This window comes from Danio rerio, chromosome 14, assembly GCF_049306965.1.
Source record: "Danio rerio strain Tuebingen ecotype United States chromosome 14, GRCz12tu, whole genome shotgun sequence".
Taxonomy (NCBI): Eukaryota; Metazoa; Chordata; class Actinopteri; order Cypriniformes; family Danionidae; genus Danio; species Danio rerio.
Genome location: NC_133189.1, coordinates 26,852,501 through 26,876,215, shown reverse-complemented (window position 1 = coordinate 26,876,215; position 23,715 = coordinate 26,852,501). Strand labels below are relative to the sequence as shown.

Sequence of the window (23,715 nt, the reverse complement as noted above, 5' to 3'; positions counted from 1 at the left end):
ATGGTGCACCTACTGGCTCATATCTATCAGCTGAAAACCACTGACAACACCCATTCAAAAAAAAAGTGATAATATTCGAATTGGCTGAATTTACAATGTTTCCTTTGCTAGCACATGTTGTTATTCATCATATGTGAACAATGAATCTGTGCAAGTGAATTTACTGAAAAAATAGTTTGTTTTAGTAGACTTCCAACTAAACAGATCACTTGTTTTCGTGTTTGGAGAGGCAGTCCAATATTCTTAAGCACCCCCCTCTTACCATTAGTTTGCTATAAGGGAATGATGCTCAAGAAATAAAAGCCCTGTCCCTATTCAATATTCAGTTTCAGTTGAAAACAACATCCTAAAACAAAAAGTCTCAGCAGCTTATGATTCATGCAGACTTTAAAGAATAGTTAAAGTCAGAATTATTAGCACCCCTGTTTATGTTTTTCCCCATTTCTGTTTAACGGAGAGACAAAAATTAACATATTTCTAAACATAACAGTTTTAATAACTCATTTCTAATAGCTGATTTATTTTATCTTGGCCATGATGACAGTAATTAATATTTTACTAGGTATTTTTTCAAGACACTTCAGCTTAAAGTGACATAAAGGGTTAACTAGGCAGGTTAGGGTAATTAGGCAAGCTGTTGTAAACAATGGTTTGTTCTGTAAACTATCGAAAACAATATAAAGCTTAAAGGGGCTGATATTTTGACCTAAAATGTTTTTAATAAAATTAAAACTGCTTTATTCTACACAATATAAACAAATAAAACTCTTCAGAAGAAAAAATATTATCAGACACACTGTAAAGATTTCCTTGCTCTGTTAAACATCATTTAGGAAATATTTAAAAAAAGAAAAAAATTTAAAGGGGGCTAATAATTCTGACTTTAACCGTAAACTGCATAAATAAAAAGTTTGGAAATCATAATCCAATCAGTCAACAGAGGAAACATGGTGACAACTACCAGTTAAGTTTTATACCCAATTCACCTGCAATCTCTTGCTTTAACTTTCTTATATATGCTTGTTAGAAGAACCCATGGTTGTAGAAGGTGATGAAAGACATGACTGAGCTGGTCAGAAAGGGGTCGCATAATCAATCTATCTCATTCATTGCAGTGGGCTGATTCATGTGCGCTGATGACAGGATGGACTCCAGCTGTGAGCTCTCATCGTGGCTTTTTGCAATGAGACTGCGCTCTATTGTTTAAATTGGAGCACTTTCAGGATTGAGCTGGATGTATGTGTCGTGACATGGCTGATAGTAGAAAAAGTTGAAATAAGGGATGGGGATACGGTGAGAAAGCACTGGCGGTTTGAATAAATTAGAAAAAGATTTCAAGGTAATAAACATAAAAAAAGCGAAACTGCCTTTGTGTTGCCGCTGGAGGGAAGAAAAGCAATAAAATGCCTGTAACTGACTTTGAAAATCAGTTGAAAGATGCTTTAATACAGGCTATAGAGGCATGTAATGGCGTAAGCATTGTTGGACTTGACAAGTTGGTAAGTTTCAACATTTTTATACTGAGAGCGTGATAGAAAAGCAGCCTTCACGTGGACCGCTTCACTGCAGCTGTAAAATGAATGCAAAACATTCTAATATATTCAGAGCAAACAGGGCAGGGTAAACAAGAAAACTCACATAATTCAAACATGAAAAGCTTGTTTTTAGTTCAAGTTCTGATGGTTTAAATAAAAAAGGCAAATTTATTTGGAAGAATGTTTTAATTAATTACAGATGAGATGAGAATAGTGCAAGCTGATCACACATCACTAATTTTTCTTCAACTACAAATCTAAAATGTTGTACTGAAACCAGTGATTTGTAAAATTAGTCAACTTCTACTAGCACTTAGAGAGTTCAAAAGTACAGTTTAATACTGTGTTTTATATGTATTTACATATAATTGTATAATGCTGGCATGAAGATGTTCCAAATTTGGGTAAAAACCCAAACAAACCCAAAAAATTTATAATAATATAACAGCACAAAGAGAAAGTCCTGAAATAATTGAAATGTATGTAATAAAAGAGATTGCTGCTGCATGCTGTCCATGCCTTTTCACACATTTTACACTTCCCTACTTTCCTACTTATACTTTTTCTGTGTGTCATTCAATTTTATTACAACTTGATTTCTAAATTAATTTATTTTGATTTCTTTGCATGTATTGATTACTTTGGTCGTGAACGACCTCTGGTGAACTTTTCAAGGCAAGAGCATGAGAAAATGTTCAACACATGTTCTGCCTCTGAAAGTGTCCATACCAATAGCAATGTATCAATGTATAACTTTTAATTAATTGTTTTAATGTAATGTAGTTATAATAGTTTAGAAATTTTAAAATTACATTAAACAGCATTGTGTTATCATACACTATTACTATTTAAAATAACTGTTTGCAATTATAATGCATTTTAATTCATTCCTGAATTTTCAGTTAAATCTTCCGAATCATTATGCTAATGTCTTCTCAAAATACATTTTTTATTGTCAATTTTTAAAACACAGTTAATATTATTCTGCATTGATGAATATTAAAGTCTAATTGAACAGCATCATAATTAAAAAAAATTGTGAAACATTATAAATGTCTTTACTTTCACATTTGATCAGATCAATGCATTTTTGCTGAATTATTCATTTTGTAATCTACAAATTTAAATCATTTGGCCTGAATTACTGGTTAAAGCAGGAATGCCCAAACCTTTTCTTATAAAGTGCAAAAACCAAATATCATTAAGAGTCGTGAGCTGAAGATAAATATATCAAACTATTTTTTATTAAAGTTGCCATGAATATATTTATTTTCAATTCATTCATAATTTAAAAAATAAATAGGAAACATCACTTTAAATTATAAAAACTAATGAAGCATATCCTTTTTAATTATTACTTATTGTAGAGAAAACCTGAAAAGTTTTTCAAAATTTGGAACCCCTTTGTAGGTGTCCTAAAGGAAGCTGATACAAATCTTTTCACTGTATAACTTGTATTACCTGCTACTGATATGCTGTTGTTGTTATAAGATGTACCTTTATATTGTATGTGAAAGTACATGCATTTACTAATATGTGTATATAATTTTTATAATTACTACTCATATATTTTTATTTATTATTATTTTTCTATTGTTTTACTTTTCATTTATCATCATTATTATTATTTTTTGTATGTTTGAATCTGATTTCGGTTGTATAAGTTAAAAGCTACTAAAATCAAGAAAAATAACATTTAAAAAAATTATTATACAAAAATTATTATATAAACTTATTATAACAAAAACATAATCATGTAACACAGTGGAATTCAACGCTGGATACACTAGTCAAGCAGAATCTCTATTAGCCTTGATTTAATCACCAAAGTCTCTACATTGTCCTCTATCTGTTGGGTGACAGTGTGTACAGTACACAGCAAATTGTGTTTTTTTTTTTTTTTTGGCATAAGCCCCTGTAGTGTTATAGTGATAAAATTCAACATATACTGATTTTAACGCTGATGTGGGTTAAATTAAATGCTTAATAATCCATTTTCTTAAGGCAAAGAAAACGGTTTGTTGACATTTTATATTATATAATTTTTTGTATTATATATTATAATTATATTATTATTATTATTATTATTATTATTATTATTATTATTATTATTATTATTATTATTATTATTATTATCATCATCATCATTCCTGGGTGTTAATTTATATATTCACTTTTCTTTCTTAATTTTATGTGGGGAAAATGTTAACATGTACTCATGTCAGTTTAAAGAAAACTTGAATTTATGCTAAATATGACCTGGCAGTGGTGATAGAGTATTTAATCTAGTATACAGTTTTTGCACTCTTAGTGTAAAATTATTTACTCTGATTAAGTGTATATATTCAATAGTTTTTAAAGTGTGTGTGTATATATATATATATATATATATATATATATATATATATATATATATATATATATATATATATATATATATATATATATATTCAACACTTTTAAAAGTGTAACCTGGGCACTTGGCTGGTGGGACTCATATATACACCTGTTACAGTTACTAGCTACTGCGGATCCCTCGAGAACACTCAGCCTCTCAGTGGATCAAGCAGGTATTCTTATTATGCATCTCCGTCAGGGGGAGTGATCTATTGAGGATTATGTGAAGAACTTTAATCAGCTGCCATTTTTAACATCCATGGATGATTTAGGTTTGAAATCAGATGATATTAGGAACCGGTGTGTGTGGTGCATGCTGTGATTTGCAGGAGACAAAACTACAGGTGATGCCAGCATAATATTGTTAATGGAGGGGACAGCAAGCCCCGTCGCCAGCGGATCTTGCTGTTTATTTGTAGCTTAACAGTAAAACAAACAAATAAAAGGTTACGTCAAATTTAAAATGTCAACCTCTAAACCATGCCCATCATTCTCACTCCCGTCTTACATGGAATGTCGGACCAAATCAAAGGTTTCAATGGGCCGGGCATCTCTGGATTAAAGCATTCACCTTAAATAGTATGTGTGGAGGTAAATGTGTTAAAATAGGACTGTTTTAAAGTAAGTGACTACTGATAGTAAGTGTTGCATGCCAATTCAGTGAGTCAGCTTAAAAGGGTGGCTAGATTTATTTAATCCAACACTGATGAAACCTACAATTCAGCTCTCTTCTTATAAGTTTTATATTGAAGAAGCTAACTCAGACTCAGGCTAAACTTAATAATTCACATTTCCCTGCAACCTTGATTGTTGTAAGATGAAATAACTTTACTTTAGTGCAACTCTCCACTTAAGGAGGTTTTTAAATAAAAAAAAAGTACAAATTAAAAAATATACATATATTGATAATAACAAATATAAAGTGGTTTCACAGCATACTAAAATATTAAACATCTTCAAGTTTGATGACTATCTGTTAGAAAATGTGAATAATTTACAGTACAGCAAAATGGGATTTGGGACAGAATTATGAATTATTAAATTCTTTTTTTGGTTTAAGAAGTAGCACAACTTACCTGTCTTTTATTTAAATGCACCGTTAAGCACAAATCTGCAACTAAAGTCGACGGCTCTTTTGAAGGTCTGTTTTATTTAAAGCAGTGAGAGTTGAGTACGTATTTACCTCTGTGTGGTCTCTGTCTCTTTTCTCTCTGGTCTCACACTTGCCCTGACCCGTACCATGACCACTAAAGGAACCGCAGAAACAAGAATAAACAGACGAATCATCACACGGCCTGATAAGAGCCAGTCTGTCTGCAGAGCTTTCTGCTTTGTGATGGATAATTAATCCTCTGCGTCTCTGTGACTCCTGTTCTACATAGTGCAGGTGTGAAAGAAGAGTGAGCTTGGATTAATGTGAGAATTACATAATGCCAACTACTCTCATTCCGTCTCCTCTGCTTTACAGTGGAAGATGTCAGCTGGTGAAATGTGTGGTGTTGAAACGATCTGCCAGTGTCATTTCTAAAGCCACTTTTGAAGTTGAGAATTGAAGAGTCACTGGTGTTGTGAATTAAGCTTTTATTTAAAAATTTGAATGCATAAGAAATTATTTACTAGAAAAATTAATTCAATTCACTTTTATTTGTATAGCGCTTTTATAATGTAGATTGTGTCAAAGCAGCTTCACATAAAAGAATATAGTAAATTGGAACAGTGAAGTTCGGTTTTTAGTGTTTAAGTTCAGTTACATTTAGCTCGGTTCAGTGTGGTTTAATAATCACTACTGAGAGTCCAAACACTGAAGAGCAAACCCATCAATGCATAGCTCTACCGATCCCAAACCATGCTAGCTAGTGGTGACAGCAGCAAGGAAAAAACTTTACCAAATGGTGAAAGTGAAGAAAAAAACCTTGAGAGAAACCAAACTTAGTTGGGCACGACCATTTCAATTTCTCCGCTGGCCAAATGTCTTGTGCAGAGCTGCAGTCTCAGTGGCGGAGGCTGGAAGCTAGACCTCAGCGAAGATTCGTCTGTCCCTGGAGCGTCACAGGGATCATCCTCTTGCTCTTTACTGCTCTTCATTCCTCTATGACCACCACAGCAGCTGCTCAGGATACAACCTGGTCCAAGATATAAAAACTTTGGGATCATCTCGTCGCTGGTCTTGGATCAAATCAGTGACTATGCATAGTCTGAGGGCTTCGGAATGAGTATCCACAGGTGGAAATGGAGAATAAAGAGAATAATTAGAGTAGCTGCTGTTTATAGTGTATATAAACAAGATGCAGAAACCTGTGTGGAAACCCGCTAAGTGATGCACTGAGTGTATGCTTTACTAAACAGATAGGTCTTTAATCTAGTTTTGAACTTGGAGAGTGTGTCTGAGCCTCGGACATTATCAGGAAGGCTATTCCAGAGTTTAGGAGCCATAAATGAGAAGGTTCAACCTTCTTTACTCGGCTTTGCTATTCTAGGTACTACCAGAAGATCTGAGTTTTGAGATCTTAAAGAGTGGGTTGGATTGTAGCAAGATAGAAGGTTGGTTAGATAAACAGGAGCTCAATTATTTAAAGCTTTATAGGTAAGAAGCAAAATTTTTAATTCAATACGAAACTTACCCGGCAGCCAGTGTAAGGAGGATAAAATTGGAGTGATATGATCATATTTTCTAGACCTGGTAAGAACTCTGGCAGCTACATTTTGTCATAATTTAAATTTGTTAATAAAGGATGCTGGGCAGCCAGCAAAGTAATCCAGCCTAGAAGTCATAAAAGCATGGACTAGCTTTTCTGCATCTGAAATCGATAGCATACTTCGTAATTTAGCAAGATTTCTCAGATGAAAGAGGCAGTTTTTTCAAAAGTTAAATTGCTGTCTAATATGAAACCCAGATCTTTTATAGTAGAGCTAACACTAACTTTGTATCCCTCTAATTGTAGATCGAGTTGTGAGATCTGCTCTGTACAGAATTTTGGCCCAATGAGTAATAATTCTGTTTTGTCTGAGTTTAAGAGAAGAAAATTGTTGGTCATCCAGTCTTTAACATCTTTATTACACTCAGTTAGCTTAGACAATTCAGACATCTTATCAGGTTTAGTTGAAATATACAGTTGAGTATCATCTGCATAGCAGTGAAAGCTGATCTCATGTCTTTTAATAATGTCTCCCAGGGGTAGCATGTAGATCAGAGGTCACCAACCCTGTTCCTGGAGAGCTACCTCCTGCAAATTTTAGTTGCAACCCTGACCAAACACACCTGTTTGTAATTATCAAGTGCTGCTTTAGGTACTATTAATTGGTTCAGGTGTGTTTGATCAGGGTTGGGACTGAATTCTGCAGGAAGGTAGCTCTCCAGGAACAGGGTTGGTGACCCCTGATGTAGATTGTAAACAGTAAAGGGCCTAAAACTGATCCTTGAGGCACCACATACTTTACTGGGCTGACTTGTGAAGGCTGTTCATTAATATTCACAAACTGGTAACGGTCAGTTAAGTATGACTTCAACCATTGTAGAGCCTGTCCCTGGACACCTTTAGAATTTAAGCGATTATTAAGGATACTGTGGTCAAATGATGTCAAAATACCGTTCATATTTTATCTGCTCAAAAGGACAAAATTCTAAAAAACTGGCACAAATGATCAGTAGAAAGGGAAATATAAGGAAACTGCTGCAGTTCATTTTTCTTTATAATAAATTACTTGCACAAATGCTGTAATGGTATTTTTGTTGAGACGCTGACATCTCATGATGATGTTTGGGACTCAAGAAATACTTATTTTTTCATTGACAATCTTAAGCCAATTGTAATTGTTTGTTTTGGTTCAATTTGAAATTTCCCCAACCATCCGCAAAGCCAGGGGGACCAAAGTGAGTGCTCCAGCTCAGCCCCACCCTGGTCTACTCAAGAAATAGTAGGGAAATAACCGTTCATGTTAGGAAAGTGTTGAGCAACACTGAGTACGTTTACATTGACACCAATAATCCAATTTTAATACAATCAAAACAATACTCTGATTAAGAGACTACCATGTAAACAGCCATTTTTGATTAACTTAATCCGATTAAGGTCATAATCAAACTAAAGAGAAATTGAATTAAGACATCGAGTATGCCGATTTTAGTCACATTATTGAAGTAAATTCGGAAATGCAGAGAATTTTTTCTCCCATTTAGCGTGTGATATGAAATTCCATTAAAGCCACACTTATCCAACAGTTCATAGTAGCATCTAATAACTGGTTTGTCATCGGGTCATGCATGAAATGTTCCTGAATTAAAGTAAAAAGTACCAAACTGCAGTTAAAGTCAACAAATTAAAAATGAAACACCCGAAATTGAATCAAAAAGAAGGAAACATGAATAGTGCAGTTATGCAATGACGTTAATCAAATTAAGTGCTATAACATGTATCATAAAAGGAACATTCAAAAAGCAACTCATGTAAACACCTCAATAATATTATTGGCAAAAAAATTTATTACTGACGCCTATGTAAACGTATTAATTGTTGTGGATTGTCTTTTATATACACTCTATTAAACATGTACTATGCAAACGAATGACATCTTCATTTTCAAAGACTTATTTTTGGGTGTTTACATAGCCAGCGTTTCCAAGCACTTTCCATTTGAAACATTTTCGCATTTTATTTTAAAATAAACAGACAGAAACATCTATTTTAATTTATTTTACTCAAAAAATTGTGTTGTGTAGTATTAAAGTACTTGAGTATAGCCTTGTATTAACATCAAACTACTGAAATCAACTGAGTTAAATGCCCTGTGCTCCAAATCAGTCATTCATGAGAGTTTGTGCTCGACGCAATGTTAAATATGTAGGCAGTGGTTTGAGAAATATAATACAGAGAGAAATAAACCTGTATAGCATAGCAAAAAAATTACAATAATAAAAGTATAGGCAGCTATAATTTGTACCATAATTTACAAGACCAAGACGAATAAAACATTGTTTCAAATGTTTTTAAAACAAAAATTCTCACTTCCCAAAATAAACAGGGAATCACACAATAACAAACAACTGAAATCAACTGTGAGTAAAATCTGCTGTGCCTCAATTCAATCATTAATGATGTTTAGCAACCAATCCTGACGGTGTAGGCAGTAGAAAGTGCTATAATATTTAGAGAAATAAATCTGAACAGAAAAAGTGGCCCATGTAGCCACATTTTTTACTATAATGCAGACAAAACCATCAGAAATGTCAGAAATGGTATATGTAATACTAACTTTTCCTTTTGTGACATTTATTTATGTTAGCTGTTTCATTTTCAGTGCTTATAGTTTTCTTCTTTCGTACTAAACTACTGAGTAATTAGTAATTATTTATTTGTGTGCATTGTACTTCATTTGTTGTACCATGTTTGGAAAGCTACATTGACATAATAATATTTTAATGTACTTTAGCAATATTTCATAGGTAAATAAATGTTTTTTTTTTTTTTTTTTTTTTTTTACAAATTTATGCTTCTATTTAAAGTTTACTTAAAAAAAAGATTCGAAAAAAAAAACTGTACTTTAGAAAATTACCAGTACATTTGTCTTTTTTTACAGAATTTTACATTTTCGTAAATACTTTCGTAAAAAAAATAACATAATAAAATAAAAAAGAATTTCCAGGTTATTTTTTGGCAGTGATTCTCAGTTTTTTGTTTGTTTTTTACGAAATCTTTTTTACAGCGCAGTGCAGGAACAGGAAATCAGGCAAGCACCAGACAATGTAATTTCTCAGTTATTAGAATGTCCACCAAACAACACACATTTAATGTCATATATACAGTAATAATGATGTAATTATCAGATTATATTTCTAATATTTTGCAAATGATTCAAACACACTACAATTATAATCATATAAAAAAAATCAAGAACCGGAAACATTCTATTTAAAACAGGTCAGTGTTCATAATGTGTTTTAAGTCAACAATTCAGTAACCTGTTTATTTTTTATCTTTTCCCTTATGTAAATATGCTTCAGGTATGTATTTTCGTAGAACTTATAATTGCAATATTTCAGACTCCACTTGAAAAGCACAAGATCAGCGCTGCTGCTATTCTTCCTGTCCCATGACAGCGATGTCATTTCAGTAGATCATTTACACCCACAGTGGAGCTGCTGCCTCACACTCTGAGGAAGTATAAAGCACATTTTTGCCGAGCCACTGATTGTTTAAGGCATGTAGTGAGAGTAATCAGTGTGAACTTCTTCAACTCTTTTCCCTCATACAAATGTGTTTCCATCCAAATGTGTTTGCTACTCTTATGCGAGTGATTCTAGAACTGCGGGTACCTTTTGAATTCTCAAGAATAACCTACTGTTTTTTAAAAACCAAAACTTATGAAAAATAACACAAATGATGTCAAGTTATCCCTAAAAATAAGGTTTTGTGTGTATTTAGAGGGATGTTTTGTTTTTAAAATATTAACTTAAAAACTTATAAACCCATGCATTTAAAATAAAGTTATTTGTAAATCTGCATGTTAGTTCTAAGGATATTCATTCATTCACTTATGCCTAAAAGGATCAACAATTTTTGACATCACCTCATACTTCAATTTCTCATCAAATCTTCTGACCAATCAAATGCTCTCTATTATCTGACATGCCCCACCGCCTTCAAGATGCTTCTTATGTTTTTTTTATTTGATCACTGGCAAGGCTGTAATAATACTAAACCCTATGGGCTGTTAAAAGAGGAATAGCTACTATACTCTCTGCTGCTGAGTTTATTTCATTTGAGATTATATTAAACATCAAATCAAAATTCTGTTTTAGACATGTCATATCATATCTGGTTTGAGCTAAAACACAAAATGAGCAAAAACACAAAATGGTAGAAAATGAAAACATAGGCTCATTCTGAAAATGTAGCCCTACAGTATATACATTTATGAAGATCGCGAATTATATAGCCAGAAGTAAGTATGGCTGCATTTCGTCTTTAAAACGAATGCTACAGGGTGATATGAAGCCATTCCTTTTTGCAGTTACCGGCTGACAGCTTACCTCCCAATGGATGACTTTCCCACGGTTACCAGTTTGACCAGTTAGCTCCCCAGTTACTGTAGCAGTTAGTAGTATGTCGGCGGACTTGACATGCAGAAAGGAGTTGACCACAATGACAGGGTTTGAGTACGGCAAAGAACAGTAGCCTACCAGAAAGTAAGGTAAGACAAAAACTGAAGCCAAAATATAAAATAAACAAGTAAATACCAGGGTGAGAATGTGGTAAAATCTGAAAACGTGGTAAAAATCAGGCTAGGGCTTTTCATTTCTGCATTACTTTTTAAAACTGTTGGTTGTGTTTAGGGAAGCGGATGGGCGGGTCAATCGGTGCTTTTGAAAATACTATTTGTTGGGTTTAGGGAAAGAAGTGGGTCAGTCGATCGGTCAGTCACTCAGTCATTTAAACAGTCAGTCGACAGTGGCCTTTGGTGGTTTTTACGTGAGAACAGCAGGCTCAAATAGTACTCGCAAGAGAAATTTGAGATCTTAAAAAGCATACACATGCAGCGTCCTCTAGTGGATTTACAAAAACAGTCATTCATTAATTTTCTATACGGCTTGGTCCTTTTTATTAATCTGGGGTTGCCATAGCGTAATGAACCGCCAACTTATCCAGCATATGTTTTACGCACCGGATGCCCTTCCAGCTGCTACTAGTCACTGGGAAACATCCATGCACACTCATTCACACACACACAATGAGGACAATTTAATTTACCAAATTCACCTGCACCACATGTCCTTGGACTGTAAGGAAACTGGAGCACCCGGAGGAAACCCACGTAAACACAGGGAGAACATGCGAAATCCACACAGAAACGCCAACTGACCCAGCCGAGGCTCGAACCAGTGACCTTTTTGCTGTGAGGCAATTGGCTACCCACTGCACCACCGTGCAGCCGGATTCACGAAAACAAAAACTGCAACAAAAAAACGTAGCTCCTGGGACGAATTTGGCACTCTTTAAAAATCTAAATAGCAGAACCATTTTCAGAATGATTGCTCTGTTAGTGGTTTAAAATTTATCAAGTTTAAATAACACTTTCTAACATAAGCAAATGTTTTCAAATGCATTTTTATATTTTACATAATTCAGTTTACAGTAAACAAAATAAATAAATTTTATTCATTTTTAATGTATAACATGCAACACCGTCAACATGCTTGTAAAAGTCATTGAGATAAAAAAAACTAAAGCATTGTTTCCTTCAGCCTCCACTTTAGCTATAAAGCCATGAGATTTATTTCTGAATTTTAACAGGTCGAGCTGGCTGAGAAGGGCATTAAACACCTGCCACCAGCAAGGATTGTTTCAATTCCAAGAGATTCCAGGCTGGGATTGCCATATATACGTAATCGACCTCTCACTTTCCACCACAGCAGATGGTGCATGTCATGCCCGCCGTGTGGGCAGAATAGGTTACAATGCATTGGTCCTGTGTGCATTTAAATATAGTCTCCATTTCAAACCCACATACTCAGAAACCATCTTTCACACATACAGGTCAAGCCCACGGTGCTGCACATTTTCATGACATTTCATATCATTTATTAGTTTTAATATGTTCGGGGAAATGTGATGTTAGTTTTAATTTATTCAGCAAACACAGAGGTGAGTTTTAAATCAGTTTTAGCTCTGGTTTGAGTGAATGTTGTGATTTTTGTCACGTCCCCGCATACCGCAATAACTTCTGACATTAAAAACAGGCAATTTATGTTGGAGGTGTTTTATAATTTTTCCTCTTTCACAAATGCTTCAAACAAAATTGGTTTGCTTTGGGAACATTTATTTAATTCGCAATAATTGTATGATGTTCTCAACTTCCATCCAGTTAGTCTGTAATTTTTCTTCTATCCAACAAAAGCCAAATATTTAATTATATCATCCTGTCATAACTCACATCGGTTTAGTGGAAAAACAGCTACATGAATTAGATGAAGTTTGTTCGTCTTACTGCAAAATTCTGCAAGAAAATATTATTTCAGCCTACCTACTTCAAAAATGTCAAATTTATTCAATTTATTTTTTTTGTTACATTTGGTGAATTCCAAGCATCCAAGCACTTTTTTTTGCACCTGCAGCAAACAATTTTGTGTTTAATAGACATCTAATAGAAATCTAAACTGAGACAGCTTGGCTAAAACAAGGCTTAAACTTGGGATGTCAGTCCCAAAATCTACAAGAACAGCCCAAAACTTGACTAGTCGTCAAATAGACAGATGAGACAGACTTTGTGTTGTCATCCATTTCTGTTTATTTGATGACTAGCCTAGTTTTCGCCTATTAGACGTCTATTAGATTTTTTTACTGACAGCCCAAATTTAGCCCTGTTTTAGCCAAAATGACAAAGTTTTAACATTTATTAGACATCAATTAGGCATCTTTTAAAACAAAACAAAAAATGCTTTTTGGGTTGAAGGGCATGTCTAAAAAGGTACACTGTTTGCAAGGACATTCAAAGAGAGTAAAGATTGGAAGCTCTTTACAAAGGCTCCTTGTAAGTGATTTCCCAAAGGGAAACTTTCTATGTTCTAGATCAGTGTGTGTGTCTTGTGTTCCATTGCTAAATATGCTTAAATAATAAAGGCTTAAATTAACCAAAATAACAAGACATGCTAGATTGAAAAAAAATCTATAACAATCAGACTAATTTAAACAGAAAAGCAATTTTCATTCCCCATTGGTATAAGATATGTTTGTTTTAAATATAAAAACATTTAAAGCTGGGCTCACATTGCATGAGGCTTAAAGGCTGATTTTACCTTCTTGACAATCTGAGAAGAAAAACAAAAATCTTGTTCAAGACTTTAGCTGGTCATCCAAGGCCCTGGAGTATTCTTGTTCGGCCTAAGTGTTGTTGATCTGTGACAAAAACTATAGAATACACTACACATGTCATTCGTATTTTTTTTTGAATGGGGAAAGTGTAACTGTCAATTTGGTAAATAAAACCCTGCCTACTAGTACAGGAGCCAATCATCGATCGCTATAGACTGACGATACTCTGAGGGAGGGGCTTAGACCAGACATGAGTTTCTGCAGATTTTGTGTGATTTGGACGTTTAGAAATTAAAATGAGGGAACAGCTGTTGTTTAATTTTATTGGTGATTAGTAAAATATCAATCTAAATTGTCAGCTTACCAAGCAATTTTGGACAATTTGATGTTTCCCCATTCAAACAGAGTGCCCAAGCATACTGCCCGAGAGGCATTTCAAAGATGGCCACTGAGTGAAATGATTTTCCTTAGAACAGGGGTCACCAATCTCGATCCTGGAGGGCCGGTGTCGCTGCAGGATTTAGCTCCAACTTACCTCAACACAACTGCCTGGATGTTTCAGGTATACCTAGTAAGACCTTGATTAGCTTGTTCAGGTGTGTTTGATTAGGGTTGGAGATAAAATCTGCAGAACACCGGCCCTCCAGGAACAAGTTTGGTGACCACTGGCTTAGTATAACCAAGAGGCGACACTCAATAGAACGTTCCATTGCAACAACAGCGGCCAGCAACAGCCCTGCAATTCCATCATTTTGGAGAGAAAGCGATCGGCTGTCCATTGAATTTTATTGCTGTCGCAATGGCAAGCAGCTGCTTTGTTTTTTATTTATTTATTTAAAAAGCGCATTAAAGCAAAGAAACAACCTGAAAGACGACCACACAACACTTACTATCACAATCACCAGCATTTTTAATAGCTTATTTTACAGACTTAGAATATGTTGTTGTTCTATTGGAGTTTTAATTCCAAAATGGCCGCCGCGCCATCTACTGGCAGTTTCCTAAATCGCACTAGCGTGTCGCCTCTTAGTGATTCTATGCTCTTTGCTTAAATTGAATTCGTCTGTGTGACATTCTCAGCTTTTAAATGTAAACATAATCTGTAGAAATAGCTGTCTCTCATTTCAGAGGCTGCATCCTCCAAAGTATGTTGACTTCCAAGGTGACTGCTTCAAAGTCCACACAGGTCGAACTGAGTGTTTTGAAATGATCTAGCCTACAGATAACAGATCTCATCACCTAACAACTGTAACAGCTGCTGTTTTTGTAATTTGTAAAATTTACAAAAAGATTTACAAAAGCAAGAACTAAATTTTCCTTTGATCCATACATGTACACATAAAAATGTAAACTGTCTAACATCACTTTTTAGTAAGACATTTCATAACTTCTTTAGATATCCAAGTGAAATAAAACCCAATTCATACATTTAAAACTGTAATCCAAAGTTTTCTTTTAAACGTCCTGCCGACGATCAATGTCATAAAGGATCCACCAGTTGTATCCTTCATTACCTGGGAAACTAAGGACGCATTTGAAGGAGCCTTCAAATTTTTTTGAAACAAGTCAATCGCATCGCTCTTTGATTGCATCCTTTGGAGCATGCAGCCTCTAAAATAAGACACAGTCAATGATGATCTGCTGCATGAGGTCATGAGCTGCAACCCCATTCAGAATACATGAGTTTTATTGATGACAGTCACTTTGTTAGATTAGGCTATTTTGTTTGAGCATTTTTTGACATGTTGTTGATACCAAATATGAAATACTAAATGTTGCTTGGCGATCAATCATCACATGATATCTATGATGCACTATTTGTCATCAAGATGCTGCATGCATTACATACATTATGCACAGGCTCTTTTTAACATGTGTGTTTACTGAAGAATAACTGCTGATATTCATTCCATGCCATCTAGATGCACTTTTAGAGATGCAGAAGCAGTTTCCCAGCAACAGCTGTAAACAAAGCAGCCCTGTGCTCACAAACGCAAACATTTATTACAATTAATATTACAACAAAACTTTCAGTAAGCTGCCAGTTGCCTTCTAAGATACATCGATTTCAAATTTCCCTCACAACATTATGAATGAGAACATGAGTTAATTGTTAATTTACATGCTAATTACAGTACTCAACGGGCTGCAGATGCGCCTTGGCTAGCTATTGCCAGCATTTATCTTTTTACTCTGTCATGGTAGTCCCTTAATTGCCCATCACACAGACAAGCCTACTGTTACCCACAAATCTTTCTTCAATTTCACGTCCACGTAGCAGTACTGCCACTTTCTTGTGTTTTGTCATTTTATAAGTTGTGTACAGAAAAGATTCTAATGCTGCTATCGGTGAATGTCAACTTGTTGTGGACAGGGAAAAATATGGTAGACTTTTGTGTAGAGTCATAGAAATGGCATTGTCACACTACACCAGAAGAAACAGTTAAATCTTGCATCTTGATACCTATTTGTCTTTTACGAAAAACTGCAAAAAAACGTTCCTCCTGGGACGTATTAAGCGCTCTCCAGAAATGTATACCAGCATACATGATCAGAATGAGTCTGCCATGCCCTTTAATACAAGTTTTACTTCTCAGATTTATTTCCATTGTAATAAAAAATAAGACATTTTTAATATCCACAGAACCTCTGTATTCAAAAATATTTAACTTAACTTTAAATTAACTTTTTAAAATTAACTTTTTGCTATTTCATTTATTTATTTATTTATTTTTACAATTTACAATTAGTTATAGTTCCATGATATAGGTTCAATATTCTGCATATTTTATTCTAAAACTTTAAGGCATGTCTCTGTAAAGAAACTGAAAATAACCCTGAGGAATTACTTCAGTGGAAATAAATGTGCGACAATTAACCCTGGACTCCCCTATCTATGCTTCAAGGAGCCTCACATGTTGTCCCTCTAAAGCTGCGCTGTTTCCTCTGATGACCGCTAAAGTTTCACCCGTTATCACCCCTTTAATGAAAGATTAGTCACGTCTCGGTGAAATACCAGATGTATCGGATTCCCATCCCCGTGTTGAGTGCTAGATTCATAAAATCGCTTGGTTTTATAACAGGACTCTCGCTGTCTCTTCAGCTCTTTACAGGGGGTGAAAAGGTTGCTTTCTAACATTTATCACTGATCTCACCAACACCCCTGGTGGCCAAAAATAATCAGATGGCACCTGAGTCAACAGCCGAGGATTTTAGAGTCCATAAGTTATCAGATGCGTTTCAGCAGCGTGTGGGAAAACAGCAGGGAAGAAGTCTAGTCTCATGTGGTCAAATCGCTTGCCCTGTTTCCTGAAACAGGACTGACCGCAGGACATCTACTTGGATTCAGTCGCTGAGGATCTGACCTGACCTGACATGGTTCACAGCTGCGAGGGTTAGTGGGGGGAGTGCACTTAATAACACAAATTAGGGGGAAACCAGTTTGTGGGGCAAAAGGTCTGGAGATTTGGGGGTTGAAAATAAAGCCTAGGGTGCAAAATAAACACTGGAACAATAATACAGAAACAGCCTGTTTTTCTTTGCGAGTTAATTGAAATGAGCCAGTTTTTAAATACTGGTATGACAGACTTGTGCTCAGCTGGGCTGCAGACATGTCACGCTGATTATTTACTTTTAAAGGGATAGTTCACCCAATCTTGATAATCATCATCTGTCATCATTACCTTTCTTACCTTCTTCTGTTAAACACTAAACAAGAAATGTTGAAGAAAGTTGGAAATCTGGATTCACTGACTTCAATAGTACTTGTTTTCCTTCAATGGAAGTCAATGGTTACAGGTTTTCAACTTTCTTTAAAATATCTTCTTAAGTGTTCAACAGAATAAAGAAAGTCACTGCCGGCAGTTAGCTCTCTTCTCACATGGTTGCCCACTGAAGCTAAGCAGGGCTGCTGTCATGAGTCCTCCTGAGAATTGAGTTCTCCTGAGAATTGGGTCTATCCATAGGACCCCGAGTGATCCAATTGTTTTACTGGACATGTAATAGGTATAGTTTGTAGTGCCTAATTATAATGTACAGTATATGAAAACACGTTCATAATTCATATAATGTAAAAAGAAAATTTAATTTCACCATTAATGGCATGCATAAGTGTTATATTGACCCTTTTGTACACTTATGTTTAATTATAGGCATTTATAAATTATGAAAATGAGCATTTATCTTTTAAACTGTTTAGTTAGCCAATTAGCTTATGTGCTAGCATAATCATACCCCTACCATTAGACTCCTGGATACAATAAGCAAATGCAGCTCTGATTAGTCACACAACAAGGTATCACAATAATAGCTTTTGATCAGGCATTCACCACAGATGATCCCTTAGAAATCCTTAGCGGATTCAATTGCAGGGGGGGACTCGATTTCTCACCACACTGCTTCTTGGCAGTACCTGGATGGCAAACCACATGGGAAAGCTAGGTTGCTGCTAGAAGGGTTGTTAGTGAGACCAGCAGGGGGCGCTTAACCTGTAATCTGTGTGGGTCCTAACGCCCCAGTATATTCTCTTGTATAGATCCTATACTGCTCAGTGAGTTCTGACTCTGTGGTTGTTAAAGGGTCACGAAACACCAAAACACATATTTTGAGCTGTTGACAGTCGTATATGTGTCCCACACTGCTAAAAACACTATTAAGACACCTATATTTTACTAAAAAGTGTAAATTGGTTGTTTTTGCGTTATTTCAAGCAAATTCGTAATTTCTGTTTGAAACGAATTTTTGAAGCTGCGTCACGGTCATGACATAATAGCCTGTATTCCAGCCTGCAGACTGGGCGTCTGTGCCAGAGTGAGTCTTATTACGTCTTACAGTGTGTTGCATTAATGCATGAGTAAGGCTTGGTTCAAACCAATCAGCGCGCTCTATTGTGCAACTTCATTAATATTCATTACTGTGTTTACACGACATAGACGCCACGTTGTGTTGGCAAAACAAGCGTGAAGTGTTGCTTTTATAGCTTGCTGCCGTTAAGTTTAGTTTTCTTTTTCACTCTGTGAGAGCTCAGACTCACGTGTGGATTAACAGTGTACGCGACGCTCGACAACAATAACTTACGTGTCTAAGGAGGATTATTGTTTACCTGAGAGCTGTTCTCATCTGCAAACACTGAGATCTGGAATCGCTTGTAGTCTCCTCTAAATAAAGACGCGGCTCTAGTTGCTGGTGATTGTCCTGTCTCTACAGATTTGGTAAGTGAGCGACTAGTGCTCTTTGTTTATTCAGTTTGTTCGTATCGAACTAAGTTAACTATTGCACCGTAACATGTTAGGACCACAACTAAACTTTAACCTCGTGTAGGGTTTTTAACTGCATTTTGTGACCAGAATAACACACGCGGCTTTCTGACGCTACCTGCCATGTGCATCTAAGTTTCCGGAAAATGCTAAGGTTTTTTTTTCTCTCATTCGCCATGCGATATCAAACATTGCATGAAAAATACACGCTTAGAGCAGATCCTCGAATCAAATATCACGTTTGTCGCAAGGGGCATGAATGAATTCCCTGAATGAAAGAGCCAAACTGCAGTTAAAGTCCACCATTTAATAATTTGGCAAATAATTCCACTACAGATGTCCATGTAGGTTAAACACCATCTCTTTCTCCTGTGTGTAAGTATTTTGACTGAAACTCGCGCGTGCCCAAATAGACACTCCCACACCCTCCCACTTTAGTTCCTCCGACACTCCCCCCTAAACAGAGCTGGACATGCCCACTTTTCTGACTTTTTCCAAAGTAGAGGTGTGAAAACACCCTGCTGAAACGAGGGGGTTTCATGGCCCTTTAAAAATCTCAGGATCCTTTGAAAAAGAGTATGGATTTAACCACATCATCCTGGCCAAATTTGCCAACTGGCCTCTGTCCATAATGGCATCCTAACCATTTCCATATCATAATTGGCTTCATCACTCTGTCTTCTCTCCACCAATCAGCTGGTGTGTGGTTTGGGTCTGGCCCAATATGGCTACTGTCATGTCATCCAGGTGGATGCTGCACACTGGTGGTAGATGAGGAGATTCCCCCTTAAATCTGTAAAGAGTTTTGAGTGTCCAGAAAAAAAAACAATATATAAATGCAAGGAATTATTATTAATTTTATTGTTATTATTATTAAAAAGATTTGGAACCACTTGAGCAAAGAGTGGGCAAATTTTCATTTTCGGGTGAACCACCCATTTAATACCCAGGTAGCAAAGAATTCTGGCCCAGATTTGGCATAAATCTGGCACTGGCATACAGCATGTGGGCCAAACATAGCCCTGGTTTGGCAGAGGTGGAACCGTCTTCGAGGCAGCACATAATATTTGGGCCAGATGTTTAATGTAGTATTTGGCCCATATGTGGGCCATGTAAGTTTGGCCAATCTTGACCCACATTTAAAATACAAAATTCAACTAATCAGGTCACTTCGAAAAAAGCTTGTCCATAGCATGCCTAAAGCACAATGATTGATAGGTTTATCAATTACACTGCAGTCATGACACACCAACATATCTGGCCCAATTCATTTACAGGTTATTAACTTGGCTGAGACTTGACCCAGATATGGTCCATGTTTGGCCCTTGTCTAAAAGCCAGACTTGGTCCAGTCATGTACCGTTATTTACTGCGGTATGTGGGCCAAGCAAAAGCTGATTGTGTGGGTCAGAGCTGGGCCAGAGATATTTTGCTATGTGGGTAGACTTAATAACTAACAAAATGACGTTTATTAAAGACGAAAGATAGCATTAGCATGTTCCAGTGAGCCAGCCAAACTGGAGTGTGACCAAGCCGTCTATTTGTCAGCTCTGTGAAGCTTTATTTTTGAGGTTTACCTCTTGCATTTGGGCAGTGTATCATCAAATATTCAGCAGAACTTGCATGGACATCTTCATGGATACACACCACAGGGGATTTGCTTTACCTTGAAGCCAGTGAGGGCATCATAGCTGAATAATGCATTATTTCCAACATTTCACAAGCTGCTTTTACACTCCAATATGTGTTTTATCATTCCAAATGCGTATATTTGGTCTTCCGTGACCAGGCCCATTAAATATCAAGGCAGCCATTAAAATGTCTGTGTGGAGACAGAGATAGATGGGCAGCCATGAACGGATGTGAGTTTAAGTGAAACCTCTTAAGCGCAGGAGGAATAAGCACTGTCCACAAAATTTGTTAATGGTGTTTTGGTTTTCAAGAGCAAATAGATTTTAAAAAAAGAAAAGTCAGAATGACAGTGTGTGCAGGTGAGTCAATATCCGAACAGACAGAGGCCGGACGGAGGCTGGATGTCCAGGTTTTTTTTTTTTTTTTTTCCTGCTGTGCCCTGCAGGAAGCTCATTGTTAAACTATTCACACTGTTGGTTATGATACGTTATAAATAATGAGGAATGTTTGCTTGTGGTGTCCGTCCTGCACCTCGTCTATAAGTAACTGTTGAAACTGTCAGACCGGAGAAATGTACAACTTTTTTTGGGACTGACAACTGATGTGACCCTTTGGATGCTGTCCGTCTTTATGAATGAATAAGTCAAGCTTTCTTCCAGTCTCATGTTACAGCGACCCCGAGTACCATAGCAACTGTGACTAAAGCAAATATCAAAGATGATGAAATTTAACACAACGTTATTAAGTGAAACCAATCTAGGAGTTGATCCGTCAAAAGTTAATTAACCAACAGAGGTTTCAAAAACGTATTCGTTTATATGGAAATTTAGTGTAAAAAACAGGCCCATGAGTCATGGTTACACCAGAAACTAACGGAAGAAACTGGATCTAAACCTTATGTCTTCCATCTCTCTGCACCTTTAACCTTTAATATCTTTTATAATCTAATTATTCATGCTGAATGAAATAATTATAGGAAATTATACAGAAAAAAGAAGCATAATGTTCAATTCACACCTATAGATTACAAAAATAATACATATAAAAGGTTTTCAGCCTGAAAGTTTGTAAAAGCTTAAATGGTGCATTAAATTGCTATTTCTAAGGTGCAATTACTTTAGATGTTAAATCTTTGATGAGAAGTACTCAGCCAACATGAATTATAAGATTAATTATACATTAGCGTAGAATTACATAAAGGAGTCATGCCATTTCTGATTACACTCTTAAAAAGTTGGCAAGTCTGTAATATTTTAAAATGTTTTTGCTACATATATTTGATCAAAACTCTTATATGATGATCTAATCTGATTAAATTCATTTTTAGGTGATTTTAAATAGTGGTTAGCTTCACTTGACCACTCTATGTTGAAGAATGAGCTGTGCTGATTAATATTTTGGGAAAGATGTGAAATTTTTTAATGAACTTTAATAAAAATGTTATTAATATGCATTTTTATTACAAGTTATTCCATCATTAATAAAATATTAATGTATTTAAACTATACTTCTGAACAGTGGTACATGGATAAAAATATGTCAGAGTGAATATTACCGAAAAAAAGCTTATTTACAATTAATAAAAAGCAACAAAAAAAAAACTCTGTGCCTCATGGCACTCTGAAGAAAAAGAAAAAACACGTTCAGTGGTTAGCACTGTAGCAATATAGCATGCAGGTTGCTGGTTCCAGTCTTGGCTGGGCCAGTTGGCATTTCTGTGTGGAGTTTGCTTGTTCTCTCTGTTTGTGTGGGCTTTCTCCAGGTGCTCCCCCACAGTCCAAAGACATGCGCTATAGGTGAATTGAATAAACTAAATTGGTTGTAGTGTATGAGAGTGTGTTAATGAGTATGTATGGGTGTTTTCCAATATTGTGTTGCAGCTGGAAGGTCAACCACTGCATAAAAATATATGCTGGAATAGTTGGCGGTTTGTTCTGCTGTGATGACCTCTGAAATAAGCCAAAAGAAAATTAATGAATAAATGAAAAAGCAAACTGGTATGGTTCACAGTCTTCTATGTGAAGCTGCTTTGTACAATCTGCATTGTGAAAGCACTATAGAAATAAAGATGAATTAAATTGGATATGAATACAATCATACCAAATAACGGAAGTGAACTGCCAACTTCACCAACAGCAAAAAACTTTTATTTTTCTAACATTCATTTGTGTCTGGACATCTTACCTTTTCAAGCAGGACTGATCCAAACTTTCATAATGTCTCCACCAAAAATGACTTCTGCAGACATCGTGTGATGTTCTGAATGTTTTTAATATTTATTTTGCGGCAGAAAGATGCTAATGGCTCTCTGTATGTAGTAACAAAACCAAAAGATTCAGTAAAAGCAGAACGACTGTAATATGCGTAAAATTACGTCTCTATTTTGGCATTTTGCTTTAGTGGCAATCACCAACATCTGTACACAAAACAGCAGCTCGATGACGCAAGCGTACCAGGGTTCAAAAGGAAAAAAGACAGTGCGAACACAAACCAGCAATGGGAGCAAATGAAGTTTGCTATTTGTTCAATCTACTAATTTAAAATGAGCTGTAATAACACACATTAAATTTTTTGGACAATTTAATTGTTTTATGTTCAATCCACTTAAATTTGTAAAACAAAAAAAAATAAATAAGCTTGTTTAAATATTTGAAAATAATTTAATTGTTTACTAATTAAGCTTACTTAATATTTCATGCTGTCCCAACCAATTATTTGGAACCCAGCATTTTTTACACTTTTCTAGTATCAAGTATCTGGTACATTTTCTGTAGTGGATGACAGGCTCCTGATTTTTTTATATTTCTTAATAAATAAAAAAAACATCCGTTACATTAAGGCTTATAGGAGCTGTTCAGAACTGACAATGGTTATTTGAAACAAAAACATGACAATATGTACATCGAAAAAATAATTTGAATCGTGCTGAATTCAATCAAACAAATTATATTTAGTAATTTTCAACTTAATTTGTTTAAATTCAGCCCAAGTTAATTGTTTACAACCACTCAACATAAAAAATAGTAAATCCAAGGAATCATCTTTGAATAGATTTCTCAGTGTATATATCACCCTTTTAAAACTCATGTA

At 35.5% G+C, this 23,715-nt stretch overlaps 1 protein-coding gene across 2 annotated transcripts in view; it reads right to left on the bottom strand.

The window, feature by feature from the left end:
• Positions 1 to 23,715, bottom strand: part of atp7a (ATPase copper transporting alpha) — an 813,847-nt gene that overhangs the window by 624,407 nt on the left and 165,725 nt on the right. The gene's annotated exons all lie outside the window — the stretch shown is intronic.